Raw genomic sequence first — 17,620 nt, forward strand, 5'->3', positions numbered from 1 at the left:
CAGTCATATTAATGTTACTTTTAAGGAAAAAATGCTTCTGATTCTCTACCTTCCTCCCTTTTTTTTTTTTAAAAAAAGCAGTGGTTGCTAGGCTGCTGCCTCTTCAGCCATCTGAAGCTTTTTGAGGCCATTCTTTCTCTGATAGTGCTTTTCAAGTAGTAGATTTAATGATTCAATGTTTCCAGGAGGAGGTCTTTTTGTCTGTTTGCGTGGGTGGCTGTTTGTGAGTCTGAAGAAGAGATATGGGAAGCGCATACACATTTTCTGCTGAGCTTCTGGTTACTAATTAACATTTTCATTAGAATATTTGAGTCATGGATGATTTGCATTAGGATTTATTATCTGGATAAACCTGACCTGTTTAAACCTTCAGATGGTATTGCTGTCAGTGCAGGCCGTAATTACAGGAAGAGCCATCTCTATGTCATATCAACACCTCTCCTGTACTTAATCTTTTTTCTTTAAAATCATTGCTGCCCATTTCATCCCAGAATTATTAGATCAGATAAATCATTTTATGTCAGATTTTATTGCATTCCTTTTTCTGGTATTAACATTGCCCCTAATATGTGTCTTTAGACATACCGACTAATGAATGGTTCCTCGCATCATCTGCTTACTACATTAATGTTTTCCAGACATGTTTGTTGATGAGTTTGGCATATGAAGCAATTTCCTTCAGTAATAAAGCTAATTAAAGTAGGCAGTCATCCACACAACAGTCTTTTAATGAATGATAATGAACTCATTAATCCAGTTGCTCTTACTCACCAAGTCCACTAGCTGGACCTCTTGGAATATCTGTCTGCAGAGAAGCCTTGGTCTTAAAAAAAGAAGACAATTACTGTAGAGGTGTGGCTTTCAACTTGTGGGTCCCCAGATGTTTTGGCCTTGTAACTCCCAGAAATCCTCACAGCTGGTAAACTTGCTGGGATTTCTGGGAATTGTAAGCCGAAACACCTGGAGACCTGCAAGTTGAGAACCACTGCTGTAGAGGGATGAAGATGTAGACCTTAATTATCTTTAATAGGTTAAAAATGAAGTTGCAGTTTAGCCCTGCAAACTGAATGATTTATTTTCAAATTATATGAGGAATTTAGTCTATATATGTGAAACAATATATCTGAAATCAAATTGTACATTTGAAAATTACGTATGTATGAATAATGGAAAAAGGATGGAGCACTATAATGGCATTTATTTCACTTACTTATGCAAATGGTAGTAATTTCTAAAAAGACATGTGGTTTTGGGTTCAGCCATTTCTTCCACAGGTTAACACCAGCATCTTCTCTCGCTTTTGAATTATAGGACTAGAGTTCATGGAGCATTATACACTGTGTGAACAGAAAACCTTTCTCTCCATTGCAACAGTTAGGATCCTTTGTACCTTTGCTGGTGTGGGATATGTGTGGAAATCAAATGAACTATTTCCGTGAAATAATGCATTCTCAATTATGTGCTATATTTGAAAATATCTGAAAACTAGGTGTAAATTAATTTAAAGTGCTTAGATAGAAAAGGGGGAAGCCATATGTAGTTTTCTTGGGTAGAGGGGAAGGGTTTTCAGTACTAAAGCATATCATTACTGTGGGTAAGCATTTATAGCATGTTAAATTATGTGTCTTTCTCCACTGATATGTTGTTTAAATGTTAAAGTACAGTCTCCTATATTGCCACCAGGAATATCTATGAAATGACATAACTGAAAGAAGGGCCTTCCTGGGGATTTCAGGGCCACGGAAAACTTATGTGTGAGATAGGGAGTCTTTTTACACAGGTATATGATACGGCTCAGAACTGGCATGAAAAATATTGTGGCAGAACACTGGCCCAATAGCCTAGCTGTAGCAAAGCTGGCTCAGTAGGGCTGGGCATGGGCTTGGTTTCCGCCCTCTCTGCACCCCCTTCCTGCTCTTTCCAGGTTCCTTACCAGTCATGTGGCTTTGAATGAGGAAAAAGAGCTGCTACCATCAAGTAGATGCTTTTTCTTTCTTTTCCAGGGGAAAATTGGGAGTGCAGAGGGCATGAAGGGATTGCCATTCCACTGAACTTGGCCACCTGAGTTCAGGAGTACAGGGCAACTGTAGAGACAATGGTCTTAGATTCCACATAGGGAACTGGAATGGCTGTCCCTACTGCCCCAACAAAAGGGAATGTTTAAATCCTGGACCGGGATTTGGATCTTTCTCTTTTTTATTTTAACCTGAGGTGCAGCTGCATTAAGCAGCTTACCTTGGGTTAAATCACATTAACTTGAGTACATTTTGTAGGTGCACCAGACTAATGTGATACCCACATTGCATTCCTTGGCTGTTTATACGCAGCCCAATAATTCTGATATCCTAAACCTAAGCATGTTGAGAGATACAACCAGGGTTGTACTTTAACCACTACATTATTGAAATATAACTGGTGTTCAAATCCCCATTCAACCCCATAAACCCATTGGGTGACCTTGGATAAGGCACACTCTCTCAGAAAGCATGAAAATCATTTCATGGAAAGTCTCTAATAGGTTTACCTTAGGGTTGCCATAGGTTGGAAACAAAGGAACCCACAACAAACTTTGGTAAGTCTAAATCAGGATGTTGTGACTCACCTTTTATTGCAAGGTTTCATTTAGTTCAACCAGCCCCAGTTAACAACCTGACTGCAGTTCTTTGTACCAAATAATGCATCTAAATACTCAACAAATCCAGCACTACATAAATCACATTACACCAATACCAACTGCATGTGTCTAAGGCATATCTCAGCATGGCTGATATGTTTCAGACCATGAGCATCAGTACCTTACCTGCTGTAAGCCTAAATTTGGTCATCATCATTCAACCTATTGCTAATGCCAGGCATTAGCTTAGTGCTTTCCCACCCATTTAAGGGGATTTTTCAGCATTATAAATTGTGATCAGTCTCCTAGTGCGACACAGACTGAAACTGAGGTGGTTCTATAACTATGATGGTTTCAATTTATGCAAGAAGAAGCATGATCAGATTCCTATCTTAATAAACCGATCCGATACCTTTCTTCATAATTGAAAGGATTTGATATACTGTATAATTTATGCAGTCATTCACTAATACTCATGAAGCTATCTCTTCATGGCCATAACTGTTATTTCAAAACCTAATAGATTAATTTTCTATTTTTTAAGCCTTTTTATAAAATACAAAATTTTCTGCCACAATTATCTCCTTAATGGCTGTGTAGGAACTGAATTGTCTACATTTATCCAAAATCAGTGATATTTAAAGATTGATAGAGCTGCACAAAATGTAGCAGTGAAGTGTCACATTAGCTTAACAGAGGTATCTTTTTAAATAAAAATGCATTTGAATGTAACAGCATGTAATTGAAGCACAATTTCTCAAGTTTTATTTAGTGAAAACAGAATCACACCAGATATGAGCATAATTGCTCTGTAAGGTGGGGAAATTATTTCAAAAGTTCATAGACTTTGCTTTATTTATCAAAGTCAGCAAAGATCTTTCTTACCATTCTTCAATGCAGAAGAAAAATACAGGCATATGACAGTGAGGGGGACGGGGGGACCTGTGAATCTCAAGATATTATTAAAGACCAATTCCAAACAGCTCTTAGCCAGCATGGGGAATGAACAGGGACAATGAAGTTGTGGGGCTTTATCACATAAGGATGACAAACTGGTATTGCAGCTAAACTATCCCCCCAAATAACAGCCATATCACATGACACTATGTGCTTCTCACTACTGGTTCTTCCTCCAGTGACCACCCCCCCCCCCCCCCTCAGCTATTTTGAAGCAAAATAGCCAACAGCATCTAATCCTGTCCCAATAGTGACAAGATGAATTGTCACAATAGTGCTCATGAAGAGGAGTACTGAATCCAGTATGCATCCACCAGCTTCACTGATGTAACTAGCAAAATAGTGGGTAAATGCAAAATCCATAGTCTAAATAAAATCTGTAAGGACCTGTCCGTTCTCTATACCTGGATAATATTCACTTGACAGAAGTATTATCCCACTGTTTCTTTCATTTGTACTAATGCTAATCTTCCAGTATTCATGACTTGTACTAGTAGATCAAATAAATGAAAACTAGTGTAGTTCACCAAATAGAATTTTGGGCCTGGACAGCGGAGACCCTCATCAATTGTGAAATTGATAATGTCATGTTGGGGCAATCAACTTCTATCACCCTAAAATCATAGAATAATAGATTTGGAAGAGGCCACATGGGCAATCTGGTCCAACTCCCTGCCATGTAGGAAAGGCACCATCAAAGTACCTCTGACAGATGGCCATCAAGTCTCTTTTAAAAGCCTCTAAGGAAGGAGCGCCCATTACACTCAGAGGCAGAGAGTCCCACTACTGAAAAGATCTTACAGTCAGGAAGTTCTTCCTAATGTCCAGGTGGAATCTTCTTTCCTGTAATTTGAAAGCATTGCTACTAGTCTCCAGGACAGCAGAAAACAAGCCTGTTCCCCCTTCCTTATGACATCTTTTCACATATTTAAACATGGAGATCATGACTCCTCTCAACCTTCTCTTCTGCAGACTAAACATACCAGCTCCTTAAGATGCTTTTTCTAGGACATGGTCTCCAGACCTTTGATCATTGTAGTTGCCCTCCTCTAGACACCTTACAGACTGTCAATATCTCTTTTAAATTGTGGTGCCCAGAACTGGACACAGTATTCCAAATTTTTTTTATGTCAGGAGTGACTTGAGAAACTCCAAGTTGCTTCTGGTGTGAGAGAATTGTCTGTCTGCAAGGATATTGCACAGGGAATGCCTGGATGTTTACCATCCTGTGGGAATCTTCTCTCATGTCCCTACAAGAGAAGCTGCAGCTGACACATGGGAGCTCACCCCACCTCATGGATCCATCAGCAATCTTGCCGGCACAAGGATTTAACTCATTGTGCTACTGGGGACTCCAAGTATTCTAGGTGAGGCCTAACCAAAGCTGAATAGAGAGGCACCACGACATCCTTCAATCTAGGCACCAGACTCCTTTTAATGAAGCTCAGAATAGCATTGGCTTTTTTAGCTGCTGCATCATATTGTTGGCTCATGTTCAACTTTTTGTGGTGTCACCCAGTCTGTATCTTTGCATTTCATTTTTTTCTGCCTAAGTGTAATATCTTACATTTGTCCTTGCTGAAATTCATTTTGTTAGTTTTGGCCCAGCTCTGTAATCTATTAAGGTCATCTTGAATTCTGGTCCTGTGCTCTGGGGTATTAGCTATCTTTCTTAATTTGGTATCAATTGCAAACTTGATAAGCATGCCCTCTTTGACTTCATCTAAATCATTTAAAAAGATATTGAACATAATTGGGCCCAGAATTGAACCCTGCAGCACTCTACTAGTCACTTCTTTCCGGGAGGAAGAGGAACCATTTTTGAACACCCGTTGAGTTCAGTCTCTTAACCAATTACAAATCCACCTAACCATAGTTTTGCCTAGCCCACATTTGACTAGTTTGTTGGCAAGAAGGTCATGGGGGACCTTGTCGAAGGCCCATTGCTTTGGGGAAAGAGTTAAATGTCTCCACTTGACAAACAGAGGAAGTTTGGAACAAGGAAAGTGGGAATGCCAATACAACTCAAAAATGTAATGCCATAATTGCCATGGCACCTTGTTGTTTCTTTGCAAAATTTGCTAGTATCAGTAGCTGAACAATATCTGAGGATTGATTTTTTAAAAAAATATTATGCACTGCATCCATTCAAACACTACTGGCTTTTGCAAAGGGTAGTGGGTATGTTTTTATTTTTCAAGATAGAATGTGTCTCTACCACAACAGATTCACAATTTTAACCTATGAAAATCATGATGCATTATCCCATATATAGGGATGTATTGGTTTTATAGCCATTTAAGTGGAAGCTAATTCTTTTTAGTGTGCATGAAAGAATGATTTTACCACTTTACATTACCATACTATTCATATGAAGGATTCTGGGAACAGTTCCAAGGAATATTTGCATCGACATCAATGAACTTTAAAATATCAACATGCAAGTTTCCCCATTTTGGGTACCTACTGTATCTAGTGAGATTTTGCTATTCATGGCATTCATAAAACCACAGAGAAATTGTGTAGCTTTTTGTGTCATACAGCCATTATAGTTCACCTCCAGCACATGACACCATAACTAGATTAAGCATTAGTATTAGAGGCAGCTGCTAAAATACCGTAACTAGATTAACAGCAACATTATCCATAGGCATAAAGAGTTGCAAATGAGGCACAATGGCTTGAACACACAAAAATGTTGGGCATTGTTGCAATTTCATATGTTTCAGATTGGTTGTGAAAGTTAGAGAAGATTGCTGATGTCATTTTAAGAATGTACAGCATTGTAACCCAATTTGTGAGTCCATACTTTAGAAGCTTGCATGCAACAGTTGTGTTCCCAGGAGCTAATGGTTATTAAAGTTGTGCTATCACTACCATTTCACAGACAGAGCAGTCAGCATGGACATTGCACAGTAATGTGCCACTTTTTGGTACAGGCTGCTCCCATGCAATAATAGCTGCAGGGTACTTGTAATCCAGAGCAGAGAGTAGTGGAAATGCATAGGTGTCCCAGATTTTCAGCCCTTTAGACTAAGTCAGGGATACTCTGGAGTTTGCAGGAAACTGAGAGTTGATTGGAACTGTCACTGCCAAATCTGAATGGATAGAGGGTATTAAGGTGGTGCAAAAATAAAGTGTTACTACTACTACTACTACTACTACTACTACTTGAAGGACCATGCTGTCAAATATATGCTCCTATTCATGTCATCTTCTTCTGTAACCATCTACATGGCTTAATTGGGTCAGTTTCACTCTGATTCACTGGATCTCCCTTTTAAACATCTTGCCATCTCAATCGTGTCTGTTGATGTCAGTACCCACATAATCAGCAAGAAGGGGTGGGTTGTTTTACACCTTACTTGCTGATTGTGCAGGTGCTCCATTCCAACATCAGGAGACATGACAGATGATGGCCATGTGCTCTCAGGAAATGGATCAGCCAGGGGATAGCTGGACTGTGTTCACAATGGTATGTACTGGATCTAGGGCAGACATATTGGAGAGAAACCAGCCTAATGTTGGTTGCAGCCTATGAATGCTTCTACAGTAGAGTTTATACCATTTTAATTGCCATTGATCCATGTCTATGGAATCTTCAGAGAGATACCTAGAATTCTTTACTGGAGATTTTTGAGTGCATTGTCATGAATTACAGCTCTTGAGAGGATCATTCTCACTACTTTATCGGAGTAAAAATCCCATAATTCCAGGCATTGGAGTCATCACAATTAAATTGCTACAAGTGTAGCTTAGATATACCCTATGTCCTTCTATTAGAGTCCAGTATTTATGGAGAGAGCTTAGACATGTATCTTTTTTCAACAGGTGAGCAAATGTTGAGTTTGCCTTACGCAGATGTCTCTCCTTTATGTTAAAATGACCACAGACTTGGGAAGTTTCATCTAATCTCTCCAAGTACTTTAATAAAGCATTAGCAATCTAAATTTGTAAGACCAAAAACACATTGCACAATAGTTAACGAGATATATCCTGTACACAAGCCTGCACCAGTAAGGCCTTTTCGCGAACCACCATGAGAATTTCGGGGGGGGCTGAAGCCCCTCAAGCCCCCCCCCCCCCCCCGGCTACATGCCTGCCTGTACATGTGTTTAGACAGAAATACATGAATATTTAAAAGTCACCAGAGAAGACCTCTTTTCTTGTGTCACCAAACAAGTATTTCTATACCATATATTCTTGTTTTTAAAATATGGAACATTTAAGATTAGTTAATGATGGACATATGCTTTCTGCTATTTCTGGTGAAAGTGTTCACAGTTTATCAACAAAATGTCTGTAATGAAGAAATTGCTAATTAAGTCATAAAGGGGGATATGAGCAGTATCTCATGGGAAAACAGATTAAATATGCATCTTTGTCATATATATTTTGAGATAAAACTTTATGCTGTACACTTACCATTTTTTTATTCTGTTGGACATTAGGGGAATACATCAGGGTAAGCAGTCTATGGATGGAGAGAACCCTGTCCTATTAACATTTTAATGCCACTACCTAATCTGTGTTGACTGAACTAATGTGTGATTAGAGACAGTTATCTGTCAGTATTCTCACTTGTTTGAAATTTGCAATGCAATTCTCCACTCAAAAAATATGTATAAAAATGTGTATGTTAAATGAAGTACACTCAAAATGAAGTACACTACTAATGATGTGCAAAATGAATGACATTGCTACTTAAAATGAGTATTGTTGGGGGAGACTGCACAGAGAAATTTGGAGAAACGTGTTCCTCAAATGCATGCACATTTTATGTGAATAAAAATGCAGAATAAATTAGTAGTACAATTGGACAGAATAGCTTAAGGGTAGAAATGTACAAAATTAACTAAAATATTCACATCATATTCCCTATAATTTATGACCCTATTTGTGCTTCAGGATAGTGGAATGTTTCTTTCATTCTCAAAAACATACACACCAGTACAGAGGAATTGTGGCTTGATTTATTGATTGATGATAGAGAAATATAGAACAATGAACTAATCTCAAATAGCAATTTTGACAGCAATTCAATTATAACAGGGTTGAAACGATTCTGCCTTCCAGATATTCTTGAATTGCAGCTCCCATTGTCCTTTATATTTGGTTATGTTGACAAGAAGGGACCTCATCACACTAGAGAATGAATCCACTTTAAATCTGGTTGCTGCCTCCTGCAGAATTATGCAGTTTGTAGTTTAGGGAGGAGCTTTTAACAGCCTCACTAAACTACAAACCCCAGAATTCTGCAGGAGGCAGCAACTGGATTTAAAGTGGATTCATTTTCTAGTGTGATGAAGTAGTAGGGCTGCTGGAAATTGCAAAGAACATCTAGAAGACAATGGGATTTCTATATTCTCCTTATTGCATATAAGCAAAATGCCTAAAATTACACTCGAGTTTGATAGACATACAAGTGATACAGTATATATTTTGACTAATAGTGACCCAAAGTAGCTGTTTCAGTGTTTGCATTGGCTGTGTCTACATGGCCATATTGAAACTGCATTATATGGCCATGTAGATGAGGACATCATCTCCTTTAAACTTGTGCAAGAATTCTGTGCTCTTAAAGGTCAACTATTAACCTGAATTTGCATGTTTTTAAACACATATTTTGAGAGAGAAAACTCAGAAGTGAAAAAGTACGGGGAAAAACAAATAGTAGTGACATATAATGCATTCACACCTACAATAGTTAACATCACAAATACTATAGCTACATTATTATATGTATAACCCCCATTTTTCTTTTAGAATTGAGCCCCAAAGCGGTTTTATGGATTCACTCATAGGCTGGATTTGTCCATGCCTCTCTTAAAAAATGATTATATTCAAAATTTCATTTTGAGGAAGAATATGTGTTTTCCTCTACAAACTTGCAATGGTAGAATTATGGATTTAGTATCCTATTTGGTCCCTGGGGGAGTGGGAGAAGGTTGGGAGGGGAGGTGCATTGAAATACCTCTTACAGCATATGTTTGTTATGTCATGCATATAATAATTGTGGATAGTTTGGTATTCTGGACTTGGTGGAAATAACTTCCATAGAATACTTTTTATTCTGATTACTATTGTTTAAGAAAATCTGTTCTTGACAGCAGGGATTATACTAAGCCACTAAACAGCCTGCTAAACTTTCTATATTCAGAACATTTAGCTTTTGAAAACAAAAACAAAAACAAACCAACACAGTTTTCTAAATTTACAAAACTATTTTGGCAACAAAATTGTGGTAAGTGTGTCTCCAAAAGCATCAGGTTAAGTCTGTTTAGCTATTTTGTTAATGTGGTATAAACACAATATGTTTGTTTGTTTACAAATGTCCAAGAATATTGCTTCTTGATGCATATGTAGAACCTGCTGCCGTCATCCATGTCTACCTCAAGCATTATATTGTGACTAACAACTTTTAAGGTGCACAGAATCAGACTGTTCAAAGAAAGTTCTTCTAGGAATCAGTTACTGCAATCTATATGTTACTTAATATCTTTTGAATGCCTTAAGTATATCCTGCATTGGAAGGGATAGCCAATACCCCAGAAGACAGGAACAGAATTCAAAGCGATCTTAACAAATTACAGAGAAGGGCCAAAACTAACAAAATGAAGTTCCACAGGAACAGATGCAAGATACTCCACGTAGGCAGAAAAAAATGAAATGCAAAGATACAGAATGGGGGACACGTGGCTTGGCAGCAGAATGTGTGAAAAAGATCTTGGAGTTCTCATAGACAACAAGTAAGACATGAGCCACAATGTCATGCAGCGGCAAAAGAGCCAATGGGATTTTGGCCTGCATAAATAGGAGTCTAGTGCCTAGATCAGGGGGAATCATGCTAACCCTCTATTCTGCCTTGGTGAGACCACACCTGGAATCACATTGTGTCCAATTCTGGGCACTGCAATTGAAGGGAGATGTTTACAAGCTGGAATATGTCCAGAGGAGGGTGACTGAAATGATCAAGGGTCTGGAGAACAATCCCTATGAGAAGCACCTTAAAGAACTGGACATGTTTAGCTGGAAGAAGAGAAGGCTGAGAGGAGGCATGTTGGCCATGTATAAATATGTGAGGGAAAGTCATAGAGAGGAGGGAGCAAGCTTGTTTTCTGCTGCCCTGGAGACTAGGAGTGGAACAATGGCTTCAAACTACAGGAAAGGAGATTCCACCTGAACATTAGGAAGAACTTCCTGACTGTGAGAGCTGCTCAGCAGTGGAACTCTCTGCCCTGGAGTATGGTGGAGGCTCCTTCTTTGGAGGCTTTTCAACAGAGGTTGGATGGCCATCTGTCAAGATTGCTTTGAATGCAATTTTCCTGCTTGTTGGCAGGGGGTTTGACTGGATGGCCCATGACTTCTCTTTCTAATCAATGGATGTATGATTCTATGATTGCTGGATATGTATCAATTAATCTGGAGCCCCCGATGGCGCAGTGGATTAAACCCCTGTGCCGGCAGGACTGAAGACCGACAGGTTGCATGTTCAAATCCGGGGAGAGGCAGATGAGCTCCGTCTATCAGCTCCAGTTCCTCATGCGGGGACATGAGAGAAGCCTCCCACAGGGATGATAAAAACATCAAATTATCTGGGCATCCCCTGGGCAACGTCCTTGCAGACGGCCAATTCTCTCACACCAGAAGCGACTTGCAGTTTCTCAAGTCGCTCCTGACACAACAAAAAAAATCAATTAAACTATTTTTATTTTATTGGCAAATTGTATGTTGTAAACTGTTGGGATACATGTGTGATTTAAACACCAGCAATTCATCTATTTATAGTGCAGAGAGCAACTTTTCCCATGTGTGATGGGGAAAATGTTGTCATGAGGGAGCAGTATGTGAGATAATAGATTTGCCTCACTGGCCCTTCTGTCTGTTGGCGAAGCAGCATGCTTGACCTGGCCTTTGTGATGAGGTCGTAAGACAATTAGGAGAATGACATTCTATTGCCTGCTCTGGTTTCCCACATAATTGGTGTGCCCCCTCCATCATCCAAAATCGTATTGGACTGATGTTTATATACTTCGAAAACAAACAACCCGCACTTTGTTGTATTTTTGGTATTATCATGATGTGGTGAAAAATATAGGAGGCTCAAAAATGCCCTGTATAAAAATGCTTCTTATCTTTTTAAATATATCCAAGTTTGGGGAAAAGGATTTGGGTCTGTTGCTCAGATTAATGTATAAGGTGGCATTTCTAAAGCCCATCACTTTCCTTGTCTCCTTTGTGTGAAATCTATTTGCTTATGCCTTTCTTTTCTCCTTCACCTTAAAAGCTTCCGTAACAAATTGTGATGTATTTGACAGTAATGGTCCAGAACCAGCAAGCCTTGAAATGATGACCTGCTCTTCACCTCAGGTTTCCTAGCATTTGCTACTTTTAGGCCTTTCAAATTGCATATACATTGAGTGACTCCTGTGTGCCACAGTTTGCTTTTTCACAGAAATGTCACTGTGTTGTAGTCTATGTCAGGGATTACCCCACCCATGATGTCTTCTCATTGTGTTATATCTTGTTCTGTGGCTTTTCTGATGCTCTTTATTGGTGACATTCATACATTAAGTTGGGTAACATACAGCCTGAAAAACCGGTTATTGGTTCTGTTCTGTACATTTTATTAACATGTGGTAATTCCAATTCCTCTGCAGTTCAGATACGTGTGTGGATGATTATTTAAATACTCTGAGACAAGCCATCAAAATCTATCAGTTGCATTTTTTACTGTTTTGTTCCATCAAATTAGCTCAGACCTGTATCAGGATTGGGCAACACTCAGGAATTAGGAGGCTATTGGCTCATTGGAAACCATAAATACCATCTACAGCAGGGGTGGGCAAAGTACAATCCATTGGATACATGTAGCCCTTGGGATACAATGCATTCCACCAGAAGCTACCCTCCCCAACTTCCAAATCTTGCCAATTAATAATTTTAGGCTGAATTTTCCAGTAATTTCTTTTATACCAAACTGTCAAAAATCTGTCAGTACCAGATTAACCCTTCAAATACTCCAAGCCTCCAAAAATATTGAAAGTTGGACAAATCAGTCAAAATAGCACCAAGGAGGTGATATTGAGTGCACAGAAACATGCCAGTGTGGCCAGCCAGTAGGGCATAGGGTGAAAACAGCCCCAAGCTTCATACATAATTGTCCACCTCTACTTCGCTCCTCTGTCACACTGTTTTAGGTACAGTAGTGTTGGGGTTTTTTTGTCTTCTAGGTCATTTCCAATAAGGGCTTTTTTTGACAGTGGGGGACCTTGGAGTGCACAAAAATGCTATATTTCATCCACTGCTCTATATGCCATGCAGCTGTATCCCCTTAACTATTCCATGCCATTCTGTTCAACTTACCAATATAGATAAAGCAGATAGTGCAGTTATCCAGTATGCTATGATTTGGGTGGAACTGTATCATAATGCTTGCTAAACTCCCATTGTAAATGTGGTTCTATTAAACTTGCAAAAGTGTCTTTTTTTGGGAGGGAGGACATGTCGAGTGCTAAAATGCCAGCATTCCATAGTCACCGAGTGTGCTGCCTTTCTTGTTGTGGCCCCCTCCCTGGCACTACTCCCCAATTCCCTTTCCTTCACACTCCCCTCTTACATACTATGACAAATATGTATTGCCATTTCTGGCAAGTTACCTTTTTTTAGAAGGGGGCATCATATTTCTAATAATAGAATCATAGGGTGGAAGAGAACACATGGACCATCTAGTCCAACCTCCTGGCATGCTGAAATAAGGACTATCCTTCAAAAAAAAACCTGACCAACTGAAGTCCAGTAGTTGGTGCTTCTCAGAAGAGGGCAACCATCAGGACCATAAATGCCAGCACTGAAGTTGTTCTATGAGGCATGTCAATTTGCTAGATTAATAGGACTGGAATTGGAAGGGACAAAAATGGGTGAAATTAGAGAAACACCTAAATGATTGGGAAAGGGGGTCAATTATGGGATAAAAATGGATAATAAAGGGTGTAAAAAGTTAAGGATTAGTCCCCTTCTCTTGACATTGCACATTTTGCAGAAATGGCAAAATAAACTACAAATAAACAAAAAGATCAATTTTAATTAGAAATTTTGGAAAATAAAGATAAAACATTTAGGAACTTAATTATGACCGTGAAAGAAAATGGTATAAATAAGGTAGGAGATCTCTAAGAACCCACCAGAGAATTAAAAAAAATGGGATAAGATAAAGGACAAATGTGGAATAAAGAACTGGATGGCGTGGTTAGGCTTATCCCAAAGAACAAAGGAAATGGAAAAAAGGAACAAGAGATAGATGTCCCATTAGATAGAATCTTTAGTTGGAAAATAGAAAAAGAAAAAGGAATTATAGGGGAAATATCTAAGGACCTAGCAGCCTTATCCTATAAGACAAAATATACCTTAGTAGAAGCTTAGAGACAAGATACAAAATTTGACAAGAATTTAGTTAGGTCTCAGGTTGACAAAATCCAAAAAATTAAACATCTAGGGATCAAGGAAACACAAAAGAAAATAATCTCAAAATGGTATAGAACCCCCTTACAATTGGCACACGTTATTGGAAACATATCTAATAAATGTTGTCATATGTGTGGGGAGATTGGCACATTTTCACATATGTGGTGGGATTGCATCAACATCCAAAAATATTATAACAAAGTCAAAGTAGTAATAGAGTAAATAATAGGACAAAATCTATACTGGAATAAAACCCAATTTATATCCCTCACTATAGAGATAAAGTAGGGGAACAACAAATAGACAGAAGTATTAAAATTTATGATATCTGTCATCCACGCTATAATCGCCCAAGGTTGGAAAGACAAAACAAGATTGGACATGGAAACCTGGTGGTCTTACCTTTTGAAATATTTAATTGATGACTTTATAAGTCAAAGGAAAAATAAATATTTGAACAACCATTCAAAACAAGACTGGAATAGGAAATGGTATTGTTTAATTGACAAGAAAATATATAGTTTTGATAATAGCGTGGGCACAGCAACAACTTCCTTTAAAATGAGTTTTAACAAAGCTAGCAGTAGTCCAGTTCACTAAAATCTGGATTAATATGGACCTTCCTTCCTTCCTTCCTTCCTTCCTTCCTTCCTTCCTTCCTTCCTTCCTTCCTTCTATCCAAGTTGGACAAGTACTTCCTATAATTAAAATTACTTGTTTGTGAGTTCTGGTTGATTGCGCCTTCTGATTATTTCTAATTATAATCATACAGTTCAAGCCTGTTTACTTTCCCAAGGGTAAACTTCACTCAATCTAGGGGGGCTTTGTCAAAAGAAGATGTGCAAAGGGTTGTAATATTGTCTGGCCAGTTCTGTGCTTGTAGCATAATTTATGAATTAAGTACATATTCAAAGGTTAGATGCTTGATGTCTGAAAAGAACCTTCTGATTTGCTGTTGAATATAAGCACAATTGGGTGACTATCTGGTTTTCTTATTTTGTTTTGGCCATGGGGGCTCTGTGTGCCAAATTAGTTCCAAATCCTTCATTGGTGGAGTTCAGAGTGCTCATTGCAGGTGAACTATTAATCCCTGTATATAAAACTCCAAACTGACCAGGCCAATTTCCCTCAAAATGCACTAGCATTCAAATTTGGGTATATTTGGGATGTATACCAAGTTTGGTCCAGATCCATTGTTGTTCAGGTGCATACTGTGCTCTGGATGTAGGTGAACTACAACTCCTCTAAATCCCTCCAAAGACCTCCAATTTCTGTTGGTCATAAGGGTTCTGTGTGCCAAGTTAGTTCCAGGTCCATAAGTGATGGAGTTCAAAGTGCTCTTAGATGGCAGGTGAACTATACATCCCAGTACCTACAACTCCTATAAATGATGGTGAATTCTAGGTTTGTTTCTTAGTTAATTAAATAAATACATTCTTCTATAGCTGATTGAATCCATGGATACAAAAAGCTGGCTGTAATGGGAAAGGTTTAAAATAACCACGCTGTGCAAGCCAGTTAATGCTTGAGTAAAAAGGGCTTTTAATAATAATAACAGCCAACATGGCACTGCCATTGCATGGTGGTGAGATTGGGGCAATAGACTGTATTTATAAGCTGTCAGATGGATAAAAGACAATGATGACCAGAGTAGGAAAGGACAATGACAATGCTGGATGGATTATAGATTTATGAATTGGCGAACGTTGACCACAAGATGATTGTATTGCTGCTATTGTATTAATTTGATTGTTTTAATTAGTTATAACTGTTGTCGTTTTATTGTATTTTGTATATTGTATTAAGTGAACTGTTGGACATCGAATTGTGCATTTTGTAAGCCACCCTGAGTCCCCCCTAGAGGGTTGAGAAGGGCAGGGTAGGAGCACTCCAAATAAAATAAATAAATAAATAAATAAATAAATAAATATTTATAATGTCAGAAGCGGTACAGTTATAATATATTTAAAAAGACACAAACAGAGCTAAAAACTTGGCATTACACTACATGTCCTTTGACCAGAAGCTGGCCATTTGGAGTGCCCCTGGTGTTGCTGTGGGAAGGTCCTCCATCATGCATGTGGCAGGGCTCAGGCTGCATTGTAGTAGGTGGTCTGTGGTTTGCTGTTCTCCACACTTGCATGTTGTGGTCTCCACTTTGTGGCCCCATTTCTTAAGATTGGCTTTGCATCTTGTGGTGCCAGAACACAGTCTGTTCAGTGCCTTCCAAGTCACCCAGTCTTCCTTGTGTCCAGGAGGGAGTTTCTCATTTGATATCAGTCATGGATCGAGGCTCTGGGTTTTATCCTGCCACTTTTGGACTTGCTTGCTGAGGTATCCCTGTGAGTATCTCTGTAGATCTTAGTAAGCTATTTCTTGATTTAAGGCATTTCCTTGCTGGCTGATATCCGGACAGAGGATGGGCCGGAGATGTCCTTGCTTTGAATCATAGAATCATAGAGTTGGAAGAGACCTCATGGGCCATACAGTCCTCTGTTGAAAAACCTCCAAAGAAGGAGCCTCCACCACACTCCAGGGCAGAGAGTTCCACTGCTGAACAGCTCTCACAGTCAGGAAGTTCTCCCTAATGTTCAGATGGAATCTCCTTTCTTGTAGTTTGAAGCCACTGTTCCATTGGGTCCTAGTCTCCAGGGAAGCAGAGAACAAGCTTGCTCCCTCCTCCCTATGACTTCCTCTCACATATTTATACATGGCCCTCGTCATGTCTCCTCTCAGCTTTCTCTTCTTCAAGCTAAACATGCCCAGCTCTATAAGCCACTCCTCATAGGACTTGTTCTCCAGACCCTTGATCATTTTAGTCGCCCTCCTCTGGACACATTCCCGCTTGTCAACATCTCTCTTCAATTGTGGAGCCCAGAATTGGACACAATATTCCTGTGGTTGTTATTATGGTTGTTATTAAGCAAAGCAGGATGACCACCTATCATCCCGATGTGTGTTTCTGCCTGGCAGAATTAGGGTTAGACTGGCCATTGGAGTCCCGTCCAACTCTAGGTTTCTATTATTATTGTTGTTGCTGTTGGGGAAAGGACATTGGACCTGGCCCTGGGCTCACTCTAGTTAAGGTAAATGTTTTCCCCTGACATTAAGTGCAATTTTGTCCAACTCTGGGGGTTGGTGGTCATCTCTATTTCAAAGCTTAAGAGCTGGCTATGGAAGAGGGGTAGTCTTGTATGGTGAGTATATCCCAAATTCTATATTTTAACTAGAAAATGTGGGGGTCATTTATATGCCCAGTCATCTTATACGCCGCAATATGCGGTACTATTGTAAGATGTTTCCTGTGGAAAGAATATGATTTTAAAGTACTCTAAGAATAAAGCAAGATAAAAATGAGTTAAAATTGGCAATACTAATTTACTTGGTCCTTCGACCTTTAGTTCGATATCTCTGTCGTTTAACCTCTAGCCTGCAGTTAAGAACCTTGTTTAGTTGGATTTCCAGGGTGCTTTATTCTTTTCTCAGTTTAATTTCATGCTTCTTGCCAAATCCACCCACAAATAACCTGTGTTGTTTGAATCCCATTTAAAAGAGCACCAAACACACTCACAGGTCACTACATTT

At 39.0% G+C, this 17,620-nt stretch overlaps 1 protein-coding gene across 6 annotated transcripts in view; it reads left to right on the forward strand.

Annotated features, from left to right (window-relative positions):
- CCSER1 (coiled-coil serine rich protein 1) overlaps positions 1-17,620 on the forward strand; it is a 796,797-nt gene that overhangs the window by 415,064 nt on the left and 364,113 nt on the right. The window lies entirely within an intron of this gene.

The sequence above is a fragment of the Anolis sagrei genome, chromosome 5 (genome assembly GCF_037176765.1).
Source record: "Anolis sagrei isolate rAnoSag1 chromosome 5, rAnoSag1.mat, whole genome shotgun sequence".
NCBI lineage: Eukaryota > Metazoa > Chordata > Lepidosauria > Squamata > Dactyloidae > Anolis > Anolis sagrei.